At 35.7% G+C, this 17,900-nt stretch overlaps 1 long non-coding RNA gene across 2 annotated transcripts in view; it reads left to right on the top strand.

Moving 5' to 3' along the window:
- The window catches only part of LOC110403212, a 30,418-nt gene continuing 12,887 nt past the window's right edge, over positions 370–17,900 (top strand). The window contains exons 1-2 of one of the 2 annotated variants that reach the window (XR_002441559.1): positions 370–549; positions 1,463–1,526. This is a non-coding gene — a long non-coding RNA (uncharacterized LOC110403212). The remainder of the gene's footprint in view (positions 550–1,462; positions 1,527–17,900) is intronic. The other variant, XR_002441560.1, reaches the window with a different exon arrangement.

Below are 17,900 nucleotides of genomic sequence, written 5' to 3'. Positions count from 1 at the left end.
AAATCTCTCATTTTGGGGAATTCTACACTGCAGCTGTTTTAATTTCTTCATGTAGACACAGGTTCTGTTCTACAGCCTCACAAATGTACCCCACGCTTATGTTTACAAGAGGCTCATTTTCACCACTGCTAGCTATCTGGCTAGCTGCTAATCAAGCTGCATGTGCTTGCTGATTTTGGTGACATCTGGTTTGCCATTCTGGATATTCTAGATCATGGGAGATGCTTAGCTGTCTATATGAACTGCACCTTCAGATGTGCCAGAGGTTTTCAGTAATGTCACGTAGTACCTTGTAGCTCTGCCCTAGAAGCCACTCTGTTGTAGTCAGTGTTTCCTATGGAAAGCACATCCCTTTGATCTGTCATGCTTCTCACTCTTTAGGTTAATCATTTCTCCTTGATTTTATAAAGGAGATTCTACCTGTTTGTCTTGAGCTGCTGACCACCCAAAGTTTTAACGGTTTTAGGTTCAGTTTTGAAAAAAATTGAGGAAAAGCAAAGTTACTGTTGTTCCTGTGAACTCTGACTGCCAAGATGCCTCGATAAACTGGTAAGAAAATGAATATACAAGGGTAGAAAGAATTACAGATAGAGATAGAAGGATTAGGCTGTGAACTAGCAGCAAGACTTGCTGTAAAAATGTTGCTTCAGGCTTTTGTTTATTATTTGGAAAAATTCTATTTAAATGCAGATTAGATTTTCTACCCGAAAGTACAACTTATTCTTTGTTTAGGAACTCGACAAAGAAGAATGAATACAGGGTGTTTTTGTTTTCATTTCTACGTGTACTTTGGCAGTCTCGTTGCTTATCCTGTTATCTGGATTAGATATGCAAGCTATGAATGTAGGAGTTCTAGCAGTTTGCTTAGAGGCCCTAGTTTAATTAATCAGTGTAAGATTACCAAATTCCCTTGTGATGAAAAACTGCACCTGAGAAGCTGTAATTGGCAACAGACTAAACAGAAGGGCTCACCTCTGCATAGGGTATATGGAAAGGAGAGAAGGAGAGGAAAGAAAGGGAGGTATGAAAGAAAGGGAAAGATGAAGAAACAAACAATTTAAAGAAATATTTAATCCTTTGTGAACTGAAATCTTTTCATTCTGTCACGGTTTGGCCTGGCTCGGCCTAGTTCCGTGACAAAGGGCGCAAAGGGACCCACAGACCCATACCCCAGGAAAAGGGAAAGGGGGGAAGGGAAAAGGTAGGGAGATGAGCCTAGACAAGGAAAACAGTGGCAATGAGCTAGGGGAAAAAACCTTAGTTTACTAAATATAATAGCAGAATGTGAGATAGTACGATACAATATGATTGGAATTGAAGCTAACAAATCAAATAAAATGAGAGAGAGTGTTTCTGAAACCAAAGTCCGTACTCTAATGCTGTCGGTGACAGCACGGGAGCACAGAGAGCAAGGAGCACAGTCTCATGACTCTGAGTCAGTTTTAACTTTCCCTCTGAACAGAAAACAGAAATGGAAAAATGAAGTCTTCTGAGAGCTGTAGTTCATTCTTCTCTTCTGAGACCAGGTAACCAGAACTGCAGCATTAACTCTTTAACTCCCACTGCATTGCATGATGTTATGATATGGAATACCAATCAAAAATCATAAAACTATTGCATTCCACTTTCAAAATGGTGATTTGAAGAATTTTTTTCTTTTCACCTTTGTCTTGTTTCTCAACATGATTTGTGAGTGATTCACCATGTTTTATGACAGATGTTCCACCGAATGCTTGACATGAGCTGTCACTGGAATTTATATACAGAAGAACTCAAATTCAACTGCTTCAGAATCTGAGATTTTAATCAAATTTTAGACATTTGAAAGAGTAAAAAAGTAGTTTGGATTCTTCAGATGTAAGGATGACTTCTGTTGTTTTGTCTGATGTCTTATATGAGAAGAAGGGCACACCTGGCTGACTAGAAATCAAGTATGTCATCTAAGAAGATCTATTTTACCAGCCACTTGGCATGATCAGTAATTTTTTGTTGGTCATTTAGCATGGAAATAACATGCTAATGTAAGAGATTTTATGTGATGTTATGGTAATGGCATACTATTTTGCATAGTAATGTTTTAGCAGGTTCTTAAGAGCTTGACTATTGAGAGAATAATAAAGATTTCCTAAAGTATCGCCTAGCTTTGTTATGAAGGGGAGGAAATAAAATGATCATGTCTTGGCTTTGGGGAAGTTTATGAAATTTTGCATCATGCTAGCTACATTTTAGGTGCTCTGTTTTTTTGGTTCTTTTTTTTGAACGTGTCTTTTTGATGGAGAAGCTAACAGTAAATAAGACGAGCTGTACATAAAGTAAGGAAGAAAAAATTGAGTCTGTAATGAACAATGCATGACCTGTGAGTGACAAAAGGTATATATTTAGGAGAAGTAAGTGAAGAATGATATTGTTAGTATACAATCTTGTCAAATTCTGATATATAGGGTCAATGGACACACTGAAGGACGGTTATTACAACAGCTTAATTTTCCCTTAACGTATAATTTCCCATTTGCTTGTACTCTTAGGCTACATCAGATATACTCTATTTCAAGAGTTTCTTGTTCTATTATTTGACTGGAATACAGCCCTTATTAGCTTTGATTTTAATATAGATGTGAAATTATTTTCTAATAGTTATTTTTCTCTTTTGGTGTATCTATATGTGTGCATTACTATTCTGGGCTGGTTGGCAGGATCAGCAAAAGTTATGAACCCTAAGCTTTGCTGTGTTCAGAAGGCTTTGTAGAAGGTTATTGTGTTGGGTTTTTTTTCCCTACCTCCTGGAAGAAGAGAGAGACGTACATTCAAGATGCTTACTGTGAATTGGTGGAATTTCTGAAGCACAATTGTATCTAAAAATCTTTGGACAAATAGCCTTTCTAGTGGATACTTGAGACTCAAATTAGAAAATGGTTTTCTGAACAGACCTGGCCAGCAAATTGTTGCTTCTGAAAGTGAAACCTTATAATGACAAGCCTAGCATTGAAACTTCCAGAACCCTGCTAGAGTTATTGCTTTCCCCACTTTACTTTTTTTGTTGCTGTTGTTTCAAGGAAGGAAAGATAGTCCTGTTATTTTTCTTTTTTCTTTTTTTTTTTGGATTACAGGAATATAGCTGTTCTGAGATTTAATCTTCAAGTTGACATATGTGTAGGAGCCAATGTGAAGAAGCTTTTGTGTTACAGGATAAGTTAGATGTCTTTTCTTCTCCCTCCTCCTTCATAGTTGTCCTCAACGCTATTTACACACTCTTATATAATTATGTTGATATAATCTATACAAATATGTTCTAGCAAGTTTTAACCTGTTTTTATGTGCTTCTTAATTCCCATGTAACTGCAACACGGTAATTATAGCATATAAAGGTGCGAGCATATCCAAGGAAATTGGAGTGTTGCATTGCAGTAACATGGATGCAGTTTAACTGTTTCCACGGAAAAGCTGCGCAGTTGTAACTGAGCTCCCTGTTGCCATTGCCATAAAGCTAGTTATGCCTGAGCTGACTTGTGTATAAGTAATTAAAACGAGCATATTGTGCTGACTGCTGAATAGACCTCTGTATGTAACTGTACATAGCTCTTCTGAATCAATTCTGAACTTTCTGCCATCTGTATGATAACAGTTTGTAAGATTTACACAGATGACAATTGCATTGCAACTAGGAGGGAAGAACAGACTTTTAGCACTCAAATATTTTACACTTTTTTTTCCTGCATATTTTTCCTTTCCTTCACTTCATTATCTGTATTTGTATTTAGCTTGTTCCCTGAGGAATGAAGTTTTTAACTTCATTTCACAGAAACTGTAGCCTGTCTGTAGGGGTTAGGAAGGAAAGTTTACAACAAAAAAAAGTTTCAAAAAAAAAATACTGATCAGTAGAGATAACAACACAGTAGTTTTGAGCAGTGCAGATACATATGTGTAATTTTAATTGCATGTGGCCAAATCTTATTTTAAATTACATAGAGAAATGATGAAAACTTTACAGTGAAGCAATTCTAACAATAGACAAATCTATGTTACTGAGGAAATAAAGTTTAATTCTGAGAAGCACTTTGAGCACTTTCTAGAAATTGGTTTATCATGTAAAGTTTTATGAAAGCATTAGAATTTATTAAATTAGAGTCAAATATATATATTAGGATTTATCTTTTAGAAAGCAGTGATACCATATCCAAATCACCAAAGCCCATATATTCCTAGGATTTTTAGTGCTTTATTAAAATAATGAACTCTTTGTTACAGGAAGATTATTTAAAGTGTATATTGGTTTTCTGATGTTATATTTGCTTGGATTTACTAATGACAATGGAAAATAAATCATTAATATGTCTACTTTAAGCAAGAGTAAAAATAAAACAGGAGCTGTGAATAATACAAGTAACATTTCAAGCAGATCTTGAAATGGAAAATAAGTTTTGATGGTGGTACTATTCAATCTGGTAAAAATCACAGCATTTTCTTAAATTGATACAAATAAAAGGGAGCCATACTCTTTTATGCTTCAAGTTTCTTTAATGTGTAATACAGCACTTTGGTAGAGAGATCACTGAATTTTTGCTAAAAAAGGGATGCATCCAGAGGGACCTGGACATGTTTGAGACTACACAAACTTCATGAAGTTCAACAAGGCCAGCTGCAACGTGCCGCACCAGATTCTAGGCAATCCCAAACATCAGTATAGACTGTGGGGGATGAACGGATTGATAACAGCCTTGTGGAGGATTTGAAGGTACTGATGGGTGAAAAATTGTACACGAGCTGGCAGTGTGTTGCAGCACAGAAAGCCAAATGTGTCCTGGGCTGCATAGACAGAAGTGTGGCCAGCAGGGCAGTGGAGGTGATTCTCCCCTCCTACAATGTACTTGAGACCCCATCTGGAGTAGTACATCCAGCTCTGAAGCTCTCAGCCAAAGAGAGACATGGATTTTCTTTATGCTTCAGTTTTCTCACATTCAAAGAGCCTCAGTGAAACAAATAATCCAAGTGGAATGTTATTCGTGTTTATGAAAATTTTGACAGGCTGGAGAAGTGGGCCCATGTGAACCTAATGAGGTTCAACAAGGCCAAATGCAAGGTGCTGCACTTGGGCTGGGACAATCCCAGGTATTTATACAAACTGGGGGAAGAACTCCTTGAGAGCAGCCCTGCAGAGAAGGACTTGGGGGTCCTGGTGCACAAGAACCTGGACATGAGCCAGCAGTGTGCGCTGGCAGCCCGGAAGGCCTACTGTGTTCTGGGCTGCATTAAAAGAGGAGTGGCCAGCAGGGAGAGGGAGGTGATTGTCCACCTCTACTCAGCTCTTGTGGGGCCCCATCTGCAGTACTGCGTCCAGGCCGGGGGCCCCTAATACAAGAAAGACGTGGAGCTCTTCGAACGAGTTCAGAGGAGGGCGACTAAGATGATCAGAGGGCTGGAGCACCTCTCCTATGAGGAAAGGTTGAGGGAACTGGGCTTGTTTAGCTTGGAGAAGAGAAGGCTCCGGGGAGACCTCACTGTGGCCTTCCAGTACATGAAGGGAGCATATAGGTAGGAGGGGGTATGACTGTTTACATGGGTTGATAGTGATAGGACAAGGGGGAATGGTTTTAAACTAAGACAGGAGATTTAGGTTAGATATTAGGAGGAAGTTTTTCACTCAGAGGGTGGTGATGCGCTGGAACAGGTTGCCCAAGGAGGTTGTGGATGCCCCGTCCTTGGAGGCATTCAAGGCCAGACTGGACGTGGCTCTGGGCAGCCTGGTCTAGTGGTTGGTGAACCTGCACTCAGCAGGGGGGTTAAAACTAGATCATCTTTGAAGTACTTTTCAACCCAGGCCATTCTATGATTCTATGGTTGTGCTGTGAAAACAATGAAATCTACATTCATGACAAGGCTTTGAAAGTATTAATTAAATAGGTGTATGACCACATGCTGATATAAGTATATAAAGAGAAATATCGAATAACTATTTACTGTCTGCATTGGGCCCAAGGGTCCTATGAGAAAAATAGTTTATGATAATTTAATTAAAATTTGCATCAAAACATTTACACAAGGGAGTTGAATTAATACTGCAGAATTTGCACTTCCTAACTTTTTGGTGCTTCATAGGGAAATGTTAACTCTTTTTCAATAGTAGTTCTTCAGTGTGCCATCATGTATCAGTCAGACACTTGACCAGTACATATTCACTCCACTGATTTTTTTAGATTGACAGCATTAATATAATAAGTATATATCTTGAATCTAAATAGGGATGCCAAAATGGTGATAGCAGTGAATTTGAAAGCACAATTCCATTTGATTTTGGAAAACGATATGAAGAAGGGAGAAGAGAACTAGGATGTGTGTTCTGATTGAATAAGTCAGATAAACCTACATATATACACTGATATTCAAATTTACTCCCATTTACAAATATTTATGATTATACACATTTAAGATAATCTGTAAAATATCTAGGCCTGGTAAGTTCTGTATTTCTTGAGCTGGTCTGAAGTATTCGCTGCTAGCTTTTTGGTTTGGGTTTTTTTTCCCTTCCCCAGGGAAATTAAGTTACTCAAGTCCCGAAGTTGCATAATTACTCATACCATGACAAGACAAGAAACGGGGAAGTGGCTCCAATTCGTAGAGAATTAGAATATAAGCCTATAAAGTGATAGATAAATGGAGTAACAATCCCTTAGGGAAATGGCCATGTCCAGTATACAGCAGCTTCTAGTACAAGCGAGGGAAAATTCCCCCTTTGCCACAGCAGGGGGTAAAAACAGTAACTAGGTGAAACAGTAGTGGCTAGTATATTGACTGAAATATTGTGATTAATCAAATGTTTCCAGGCCTTACAATAAATCTGCACAAATCATATTCCACATTCATGACAGTATCACAATGCTTTCCAATTCTACTATATTATGGACTTAAAATGGCAAAAAAAAAAACAAACAGTGGGAATAAGCAATTTATTAGCACCTAAGACATGTTATAAATGCTGTTGTATCCAGCTGTTCTTGTATTTCAGTTTATACATAGTTACACAGAAAATATTGTATAATACTTAGAGTAATAGATTACTCAGTATTAATTATTGTTCATTTGATAATTACAACAAAACAAATTTTTAAGATTATTGGTACATTATGCAGCATTACTGTGAATACTTTTGCTTCATGGATCTATTGATTAACAATTTGTGACCTCTTGAGTATCAGTAATGTTTCTGTACAACTTTGAAAGTCACTGTCACTGTCACTCCTGTCCTTGTGCGATGGTGCCTGTCTGTGTGTCACAGGCTCTGTGGTATGCAAATGGACAGCGGAGCCTTAATGATTACTTCTGCCTCAAGGCAGTACAGAAGGTGAGAGAAAGGACCAGTGAGTGTAAAAATAAAAAAGAATCCACGTCAGGAACCTACATTTTTTGGCAGTAGAGCCTGGGTTGTATTTTTTGTTTGTTTGTTTTCTCCTTGAGACTTTAACGTCCTTTTCTGCAGAGGTTCTGCAGTACAATTTCATCTCCCATTCATACAGCCCAGTTGGTGGGAGGCTTTTACCCAGCCATGATAAATTATTCTCTGTCAGAATCCAAATCTTTCTTTTCAAGTCTGATCATTTTTGATGAATTTATTCTGTTAACATGAGCTTGAATAGAAGCAATAGATGATAATGAATTAACTTTGAGCATATTAATGACATCTCTAGGAGACTAAAGATGAATTAAAGAATAAATTGTTGAAGAGGTTCAATAACAGTCTGGTGAACACTTCGTCAGCAATTGACTGGTAGCTTTTCATTTAGGTCTTTTTTGTATTCTACGGTTAATTAAAACCACAGAAAGATTTCAAAGCAACCATTTGGAATACATACATAAAGTCCTCCTGCTAGCCATACTTGCTGTAGAAAAGATGATTATCACATGTATTCCACCAAAGCGTAAGTAACATCAGCTCCTGAAATTCAGGTTTGAACCCTTTTAAAAAGAAATCTGTGTGCCAAACATGCTGAGAGCTTTCTATATACATCTGCCAGAGCAGCACTTACCCTAGACTTAAAAAATCTTTTCTGTAAAGCTTATGAAAAAAAAGCAACATAAATTATGTGCTTTTTTGGATCTGCTCTTATAAACTACATTTAAAGGCAGTATATGGACTGTTGTTTCTAACAAGAATTGTTCTGATGTTATTTTATTTAACATATGTCTGCTACATCAGGATTTACATACTAAACTTAAACTTCTGAAAGTGCCGGATGCTACGTTTCAGTGACTTCATAAGAATTGAGCATTCTTATAACTTGTTTCTAGGGGTACTCTTCCATGTTCCATAGAGAAATGGCTAATTGAATCTCACATACTAAGGAAAGTGGGAAGTTCCTTGACAAATCCAAATGCAAGTTTTTAACTTCGTTTTTTAATAGTTTTTAGGGTTTTTTTTAACATAAGTATACTTATATCAAATCTTATCAAACAGGAGTAAAAATCACTTTTGCAAAGAAAGTTATGGTCTATTAATATACAAATAAAATTACTGTCCGATGTTAGGACATCTTGTTATTAAATAGAGCTGAGTCAGAACTTAACACCTACACTCTGAAATTTGAAGCTCCACAAATATCTCTCCAGAATCCTCAATTTAGACACACAGCTTGTGGTGACAAGAAAAATATGCTTATATAACTAAGTTCAAAAAAGCTTAATTTAAAGACCAATGTTGTTTTCTGTTTTTAAAATATTTTTATTTTTTAAATAATGATTTTTTTTCCTGAAAAATTGGATACCTAACTTTATACTCCTACACTTTGTGTGCTCAAAAGTATTTCTAAAAAATGAACAAAAACAACAGCAATTAAAAAAACCCAACACTTTGCTTCAAGAGTCAAAATAATCCTTGTGGATGTCCTGACAGCTATCGAAATGGGCTGACAAGATTCCTGCCAGCAGACGCTTCCTCACATTTCCAAGGATGATCTTGCTGACCCTAAATTCTTCCAACTAATCATAGCTATAATTGTTCCCTAGCACTGTATTTTTTTTAATTATGACAAATCCTGTACTTAAAAAAATTGTGTTACACACTGATCTGACCTAAATTATTCCCATCACATGTCAGTTGTCCAGGTTCTGAGAAAATTATCTGATTTAGAAATACAAACTACTCACATATCACCCTAATAAAAATTAGAATATTTTTATATTTTAATTGTAAAATGCTTTGGAGAAGTGAAAAGAATATCAAAGAAAATCTGAAAGCCACTGTTGGAATTTGTTCAAAGGAAGCTAAATGGGAATTAAAACTCAGCAGTGTATTTTCTGAGAGGTTTTTTCAACAAAGAAAAAAGAAAAGTTTGTAATACACATTCCTGTACTGTCAACAGAACTCCGTGATGCGCCAAAAATTTCTTAACAGTTGGAAAAGGTTTAAGTGAAGTGATATGAGAAACTTATAAGCAAACGGCAAAACTTCAGTGGAGTAACTGGTCACAACTGAGTACATAAAGAGATAACTTTGAAAAGTGTTACCACATCAGAATCATGCCTAAGTTTCTGAAGCTGCTAGCAATGCCCAAAAAATCCCAGTTAGGAAGTAGGAAACATCACAGTAAATGGTTCTGTACTCATCAGATGGAAACTCTGGTCAAGTATCCCCTTTCTTCTTCCATATGTCTATTCTGACTGAGGCTCTGAGCTACTGTGTAGAGATTGCTCCAAATCACTCAGAGCCACTCTCACTTCTATGCCTGACTGGAGTACAATGAGTTTGGATTATGCTGTTTTAAATTATCACCCATTTGAAGTAATTTTCTTTATAAAACAAGATTAAAATGACTGTAATTCAAAACATTTTACCTCGAATTGATGTGAAAATTGTAGTGTTCATATTATTTCCATTTTTCAATTTGACAAAACATTTCACTCCATGTATAAGCTTTTCTGTGTTGTCACTATCTTGAGTGAAAATATGCATTTTACTCTGTGCATTTTACTCCTTCCTGATGTGTCTTATTTCTTAACGCTACTTATTTAACTTTCTTAAAGAATGTCTTTATATAGTCTATTGTGGTACCTAGAGAAAACATAAACAGATTTAGGTTTGCTTACCTCCTTTCTACCCCTCACAATAACAGTTTATAACTTCATACTGTTAAAACAACTTCTCTGGTTTTTCCACATGCCTGATGGTTAGATAAGTGCTGATCATACAGCAAAAGGAATTTGTAGTTCTAGCCGGAAGGAGTTGGAACTCAGATTGTAGTGACTCTTATTTACATGAAAATTCCTTTCCTTTGTTTCCATAATACTATCATAGTAAAAGTTTCTTTCTTGTGTTTTCAATGTTTCGCATCTTCTGAACGAATAATTTAGGGAAAGAATAGCCTCATCTCTTTCTCAGAATTTTAGTTCATAGACAGGCAGTCTCATCAGTGATTGTTTTTAAAATCCAGTAAATTCTGAGGTACTGACATGAGATCCCCGTGAATTAGGGCATTTATTTCATCTAATATAGAAGGCTTCTTACAGAGTTCTTGTAGTGAAGTTCAGAACAATACTGAAAAGCATTGGAAAATTAAGCAACTGGCAGAGGTCCTTGGCTGAATTAATGCCAGTGGGTAATATAACTGTAAAGATCCTGGCTTAAAGAACGCAAATGTACAAATGTACTTAAATATAAGTCAAGCTGTATTCAAGCATAAGTGTAATAGAATGCCAAACCTTATCACTTAAAGTAATAGTAATTCATATGTCAGTTGTCAAACCCTCAAACTCTTGGAGAAAGCTGCTTTTGTGACTAAATCTGCAAAGGATAATTCATTCCTTACTAGGGGGTATGATTTCAGGAGCAGAAAGCTCTAACTAGTACATATGTATAGGACAGACTTAAAGTGATTATGGAAATGTCACCGCAGGACAATGCATTATTAGTAACCCCTCATATGTTGTATGCTGTCCCCTTCTGTTTGCTGATAATTAAAAGCAGATTGGGATGTCATGGTAAGAATGAGTGCAAAATGTCCCTTTTATCATTTGCAATAAATATGAAATAGTGTTCTTTCTGTATCCTTCAGTGATTGTTCTATTTGTGTAGGTGACAAATGACATCTTTCTCCTTGTAATGTGCCTGCAGGGTTAAATGACTTTATTATTATTAATGAGTCATTGCTCCAGCTGCCCAGAAAGAGGGAGAACAGAAGACATAAGAGATTTAGACCTAAGTAATTACAAGTGTAATTATTACCTTTCAAATTTCATTTTTACAGCAATCACAAAGTTGTTAATCAAACATGGCCCTTTCACATTTTTTGGGAGTCTCTGTTGAAGGGATGAGTAGCTACATGGTTCCACAGAGGGCAGTCTGTGGCAGATTGACAAAGTGCTAGTGACAGAAAACTGCTGTGAAAAATTGGTTAGAAAATGCTGTCTAGCTATCAAGGAGCCTACAATTCAGAGGGTTTTCCAAGAAACAAACCCACCTGGGCTTCAGCCATATGGAGGAGAGTGTCTTGGGGAAGACAAAAGCTGCAGGAGGGGAATCCTTTTGTCCTGTGGAGAGATGGAATGTCAGAGTTTTACTTCTCTTGTCTGTCTTTGCACAAGGTTGTACATTGTGACTAAGACGTTTAACAAACGCAAGAGGTCTGACAAGCTACTGGTCAGTTTAGGGGAGTTAAAAAGTGTGACTTCCTGACTTTGCAGTAGTCATTTTTAAAATATTTCTAAAATAATTATTCATAAAAACTTGAAAATCCTCCAAAACAAAATTAGATGGAGCATAAAGCTTGTCCTTCTGTAGTAACGGTAAGGGAGTCACAGGAAATTTAGAAAATGGAAATGAATGTAGATTGTGTTAGGCCATGTTGCAGGTGCAGTTAACTGGAAGTAATGTTGTCTTTCAGAATCATAAGCTGAACGTGACATTGTGAAATGAAAAATCTGAGGAAAAGCTTTGGTGAAATGAGAATATTTCCTTTCAATAATGTCCTTACTGCATAATGTTGGACTAGCAGATATTCTCATATTTGAAAAATCTACATGGAAATAAAGTGGGAAAATAGAAACTATTAGTTCCTATAGTTGTATCCCAAAATTTCATTTGAATCAATGCTGTCACAGAACAGGTGAACTTGAAAACACCTCTTTGATGGAAAACTGCTTTGTCAGAAAAGCTTCAGCCAGCTTTACTTGCATACTGAACTCAAGTAAATAGTTTTAATACTCATGATCAATCAAATGCAGTATCTAACAGCACTCAAATAAGCAGCATTACATAGGTATTTACATTTGAACATCAGGAAAATATCTAGAAATATTCAGAGTACAGTTCAAAATAAAAACAGTCAGAGTACTGTTCAAAATAAAAACCTTTTTATGGTTTGTTTTGCATTCTAATAAAGAAAATGCATATTTTTTCTTGAAATGCAATTGGAGTCACAGCATAAAAGCCACAGAATATTTGAAGAATATTGTAGGGTTTTTTGTTTTCTGCTGTACTGGTCTTTGACTTTAAAAGTGTGTTTGTGTATATCTGATGAAAGCAAAATTTTTAAAAACATACCTTTATTATCTACCTCTTAGGACATCACAGGAGAGATGCACTTACTAACTTAATTAGCATCTGTTTCTTTACTATTTCCTTTTGAAAATTAAGATTTCGTTAAAACGTCTGAACTATGAACAATTGCCAACAGTTGTTCAGTTACTTAAAATAATTGCTTAGTATTCTATTTTAGATTATTTCTACTGTAAATTCAATACTATTGAAAATAATTGCTTTTTGAACTTTCTGAAAACAGAGCCCCAATTTGGTAAATGCATCAAGAAACTTACTGAAATGAATTAAGGGTGTAAATACTGAAAACTGAAGCAGAACTGTAGTTATTTTATCCCATACCTATCCCTTCATGATGCTGGATGTGAGGTATCTCAGATATACCCGAAGAGGAACTTCTCCTTGTCCTCTGTTCATCACCCTACACTCTGCTGAGGATGACTCGCTCACCTGATCTCTTTAACTCACAAGAGTTAAGGAGAATTCATTATTAGAGTAGTATGAAGGTACAGTAATATTTTGATGGAGGTCATTTATCAAGAATAAATGCTACTGACCTTATTGTACCCAGAAATTCTATTCCCTTATCTCTTTGAAGTTCATCTATTTTCCTGTCTCCGAGGATAGATCTTTGTTCTCTAGCCAGAGAACCACAAAAGGTAATTGATTTTTTTGATTGCAAGGTTCACAGCCTAAGCTTAAAGAATGTATTTTCTGCAGTTTCCACAGTAAATGAGTTTATGTAGATTTAGTGATTCTTAGTTCTCTTTATGAATCTTCATGCTTTAAGTATTTGGTGATTTATAAAAAATAAAAATAAAAACAACACAAAAAACACTAACCTACTTCTCTGTCCCCTTGCTTCTCTCTCTCACACTCCTCTTTCTCCCTGACCCCCTGGCCTTAAAATAAGCATGGTGTAATCTTCTCTGTATACTTAAAGTCCAGATATTGAAAGCAATAATTTTCTTCTTTTCCGAATCTTAAATATACATATATATGAATGCAAGTATGAATGAAAAAGGGAGAAAACTCTTTGGAAAGGTTTGAAGAAGAGAGAGAACAGATGTTACGCATTATCAGTAGAATTGACTGCTAAATAATTTTTTTTTCAAAGGATTAGCTATAAAAAGCTGCATTTTGAGGAGAGCTGTACAAATAAAACCTCAAGCTCTTTGTATTATATCCATGTGGGTTTTTTTCTTCCTGTTTTTTTTAAGGAGAAAGTATAGTAATGGACATATTTCCTTTGTATAAATCACTCTCTCATTTTCCATTCAGTGCCTCTCAAAATAATGTTGATACACTACTAAATCCCGCAGCAAACCCACACGCAAAAGCTTCTTCTTATTGAATTAAATGAAAGAACATATCATGTTGAACTGATTCTTGATTAAATAAATAAATGAACTTAAGCAAAACACATCTGTTTAATTGGTAAGGGCTCCTCATGTGCATTCGTAATGAGGCATTTGAATAAGTATTTGATCACAAAAAGGAGATATAAACGCTACTTCAGAATGTCCAGAGCTACCCCGCACTGGTTAAATGAATTTTCTGTCAATTAGCCCCCCTTCTGTTTTAACGTGTTTGACTAAATTACTTTTTCTAACGTAACAAACATGCCTGTGATTCAAATAAAGAGAAAATACATATGCAGGTATTTTTATTCCAGATTTTATCTTTTTAATTCTATTTTTAGTTTTTTTCTAATATTGTTTGGCGTAGATAGTTAAATTGTAGAAATAACTTCTTGGTGGAAGCGTCTAAAGGGTGTTAACTGTCAAAAAAGCAGCAGGAAACAGGAAACAACTTGTATAACATTAAGGGGTGACTTCCACTTGAAGGATCAAGAGCAATTTTTACAAAAACATTAGCAATCTAATCTCTTTAAGTTGATAAGAGAGATACTACTCCTCATAGAACTTCTGCATCGCATATTTCAAGTAATGTTTAAGGATATTTAAGAAAGCATAATACTAGGTTTTATATCTGAATGCACATATTTGTGGGCAGTAAAGCCTTAGAAACATCATCATATTAGAGTACTTAGTGAAATAAGTTTTGTACTTATTGCTTCAGACTCACTACAAATGCTTGTGGATATATTAGCATTACTATACCTTCTGTTTTTGTGATCACACTACAAGATGGCTTTGATGAGAGAAGCTCATCTTGTAGAGAATGATACAAGGTTTTCAGTGCGCTCAATACTGCTGAGATTGCAGGAGTGAGCAAGCAGACCTATGGCACTTAGCTGCCGGCTGGGGTCAGCCCACCACATTAAGATAAAAACAATACTTAAGAGACAGTTATTCCAAGGTGATAATTGCTGGGTATCTACAATTTTCTACAGACTCTTCCTTCCTGCAAACAATAATTTTATCTTTAGAGGCTTAAAATGAAGTTTTACACCTCAAGAGGAAGAAAAATTTGCTGTTACAAATGTCTTAAAGAAAACTTGTATTGAAAATGTTTCCTCTTCCAGGGGCCAGCTGAAAAATCACAGCTGAAACTTTTTTCATCCAGCATGTTTTTGTAGGATATTGGGTTTACTGCAGAAACTATATATCAGCAGAAAAGCTTAATGTATAAGAAGATGTGGTCTTCCCATGCGTGGGGGAAAAGACACAGATTTCACTCTTTACTTTGTCTCCAGGTCGAAGGTTATTGCTAGGGGATAAACTGTTCTTCACTGAGTAGTTTCACCTTATCTAATTGATCTGAATTTAAATTTATATTCTGTGTTAAATAATGAACTTTGTTTTAATAATTAAAAAGCTTCAGCACAAATGTGAAGCAGTTAATTAAATATTAAATAAAGCACATTGTATTACTCACTATTGTAATCAATATACTAGATTTTAGGCTATTCATTTTAGATGTTCATTATACTTTACAAGTTATGGTTAAAATTCTCATTGATAACTCAATATAAGAAACGTACGTCTTTGGCAAATTAGCGTATTTGTTTTGGTGTAAACAAGGCCTATACATTAAAGATCAATAATAGAATTGGGCTGCTGAAAGAAGAGGGGTCAATACCATGTACTCTGCAATATTCTCACATGCATGTTCATTAGCACTGAATAAAAGAGGTTGCAGGTGTTTGAGGAGCTTGGTTTTTTTTCAGGATCTTATTTATTTTTTTTCAATGAAATATCTTTCTGTGGAAAACAGCAATTACTGAAACCAAACTTTTTATGAGACTGTTGCTTTTAAACAATTTCTTGGTTTTTATTAAAATAAGATTGAAATTCCAGTCAGAATAACAATGAGAAACTTAATGAAAGAGTAATGTGCCTTGTTTTGTTGTTTTTTTTTTTTTTCTAAGGCTATTATTTGTGAAGGAAAGATTCACTTCACTTCACAAGCATAGTTAATTATACAGGAATTACCATATGTTCTCTCTTTTGCCATGATTCATCCTCCATTCTCTGTCGTCTTCTTCACCAAGTTTCCCCAGCCATCTTTGATAACGTTTGGACTAGTTGAAGCCAGATGCAAAATACTCACATAACATACCAATGGGATTTTATAATAAAAAGCTTCACTCAGGGCAGCTTTTAGGATTAAATTCAAATTAAAAACATGGATGTTAGGATTTAACTGTGATGACTGGAATGGAAGAAGAGCCTATTCTAGCAAGGTATCCAGCACAGCATGGCCACACAGAAATATGTTATTTCCTGCATGCCTCTTGATTTCAAATTCAGAACATCTGGAGAATCAGCCTTCCTCAGATTATGATTTAACATGGGATCTGGGAGATGCAAGCTCTGTATGGAAGGCTAGAGAGTAAAGGAAGTGGTGTGTCCTACTTGTTCTTTGAATAAAAAGGTTGAAAGGCCAAAACTTCAGTAATTTATTTAGGTTTCTAAGTTATCGAGATATATACAGGAAATAAAATATTCCTAGGAAGCTTCTCCTAAAGGGATTCTATTATAAAAGCTTAAAAAGGTATGTTATAGCAGCAATTATTTAGGGTTTCTACAATCAAGCTTCTTCCTCCTGAACTTATTAAAACAGCCCAGTTTATACTAACAAACTATTCTGCCTTTCTTTTCTTATTGTTAATGTCATTTCTGTTCTCTTAAAATAGCAGGGACTACTAAATGATGTTGCCCAAGTGGGCTTTCGGTCACCAGGGTAATTCTGGGCTATTATTTCCCTATATTATGCTTGAATTCTTGCTTAGATTGAGTACCACATTTAGTACATACACATGGGCAAAAGAAGGAGGGGGAGAGGGGAAGGGGGAGAGAGCAGGAGAGAACACAACCCATTCCTTAGGAGCTATTGGCTGCGATGAGCAGTATAAGATTGTCATCTTCATCACTCTGGTGAGTTCCTGCTGAGCAGAGAGCACTGAAAGTGCAATGGGAGCTGTTTAATATGAAACGCTTCAGTAAATGAGAGGCACTTCTGGATGGTGACAGAATAGCATTGGCACTGCAAGCCATGTATTCATATATGTGCTGTGTTGTGAAAATATGAAAAATAGCTCAGCAATGGCATAATTACGGGCAATTTGCTTAATTGCTTGCTAATTGTTGCTTGCTTTATTATGAAACAAGAGTGCTCTAAATGTAACACTGGATGGTTTGCATCCAAAATGTATCATATTCAATACTGGCTTTTCATTAAGACTTCAGCATTAAATTCAAGCACTCTATCTATATTCTATGATTAAAATTTTCTTATTTTTTTTGAAATTGTTTTTGAAATGTTTTAATATAATTTATAAGCTCCTAAGCCTGGAATGTGAGTTCTTTCCTGATGAAAATTTACCAGTCTCTTTTGATTATTATTACACTTAATGTGGATAAAGTTGGGGATATTTTAAGGATTCTCCAGAAGCTCACACTGCTGACTGTTCAGCTTTAGGAACATGCAGCTCTCTTTTAAAATGTGTTAAGAAATGTTTCAGGGGAGATGCGCAATTCTTAAAGTTTGGCCTAAACTTCTGGAAAAACAATTATTGTATACCTTAATTGAGATAGCCTGCTTTGAGCAATAATTTAGACCAGATATCTTTAAAAGTCCTTTCCAACCTAAGTCTGTATGATTCTATAATGCAAGTGATGAATTTTATGATCTTGTCTTAGGAGTACATCTCCTGTTTGGCATGGATATAGGGGCATGAGGTAGAAAAGAAAATGTATCTTGCATACAGCAAATATATGCTGGTATATACAGCATTATGAGAATGCTGGTAAGACAGTCGTATTTACAGCTTGTCTTCCTTTGAGAATTCTCTATGAGGAATAGCCTTAAACTTCCAATATCGAGCTGGAAGTGTCAAAGCATGCAGCATTCTGCTATGTATTTTGTAGACTGAGAGTGCAAGAAGCATTGTAGAATTCTTCAGCTTTCTTTC

The sequence above is a fragment of the Numida meleagris genome, chromosome 8 (genome assembly GCF_002078875.1).
Source record: "Numida meleagris isolate 19003 breed g44 Domestic line chromosome 8, NumMel1.0, whole genome shotgun sequence".
In the NCBI taxonomy this organism is placed as follows: domain Eukaryota; kingdom Metazoa; phylum Chordata; class Aves; order Galliformes; family Numididae; genus Numida; species Numida meleagris.
Note: the sequence above shows the minus strand (reverse complement) of the source record. Positions and strands in the feature narration are given on the sequence as shown.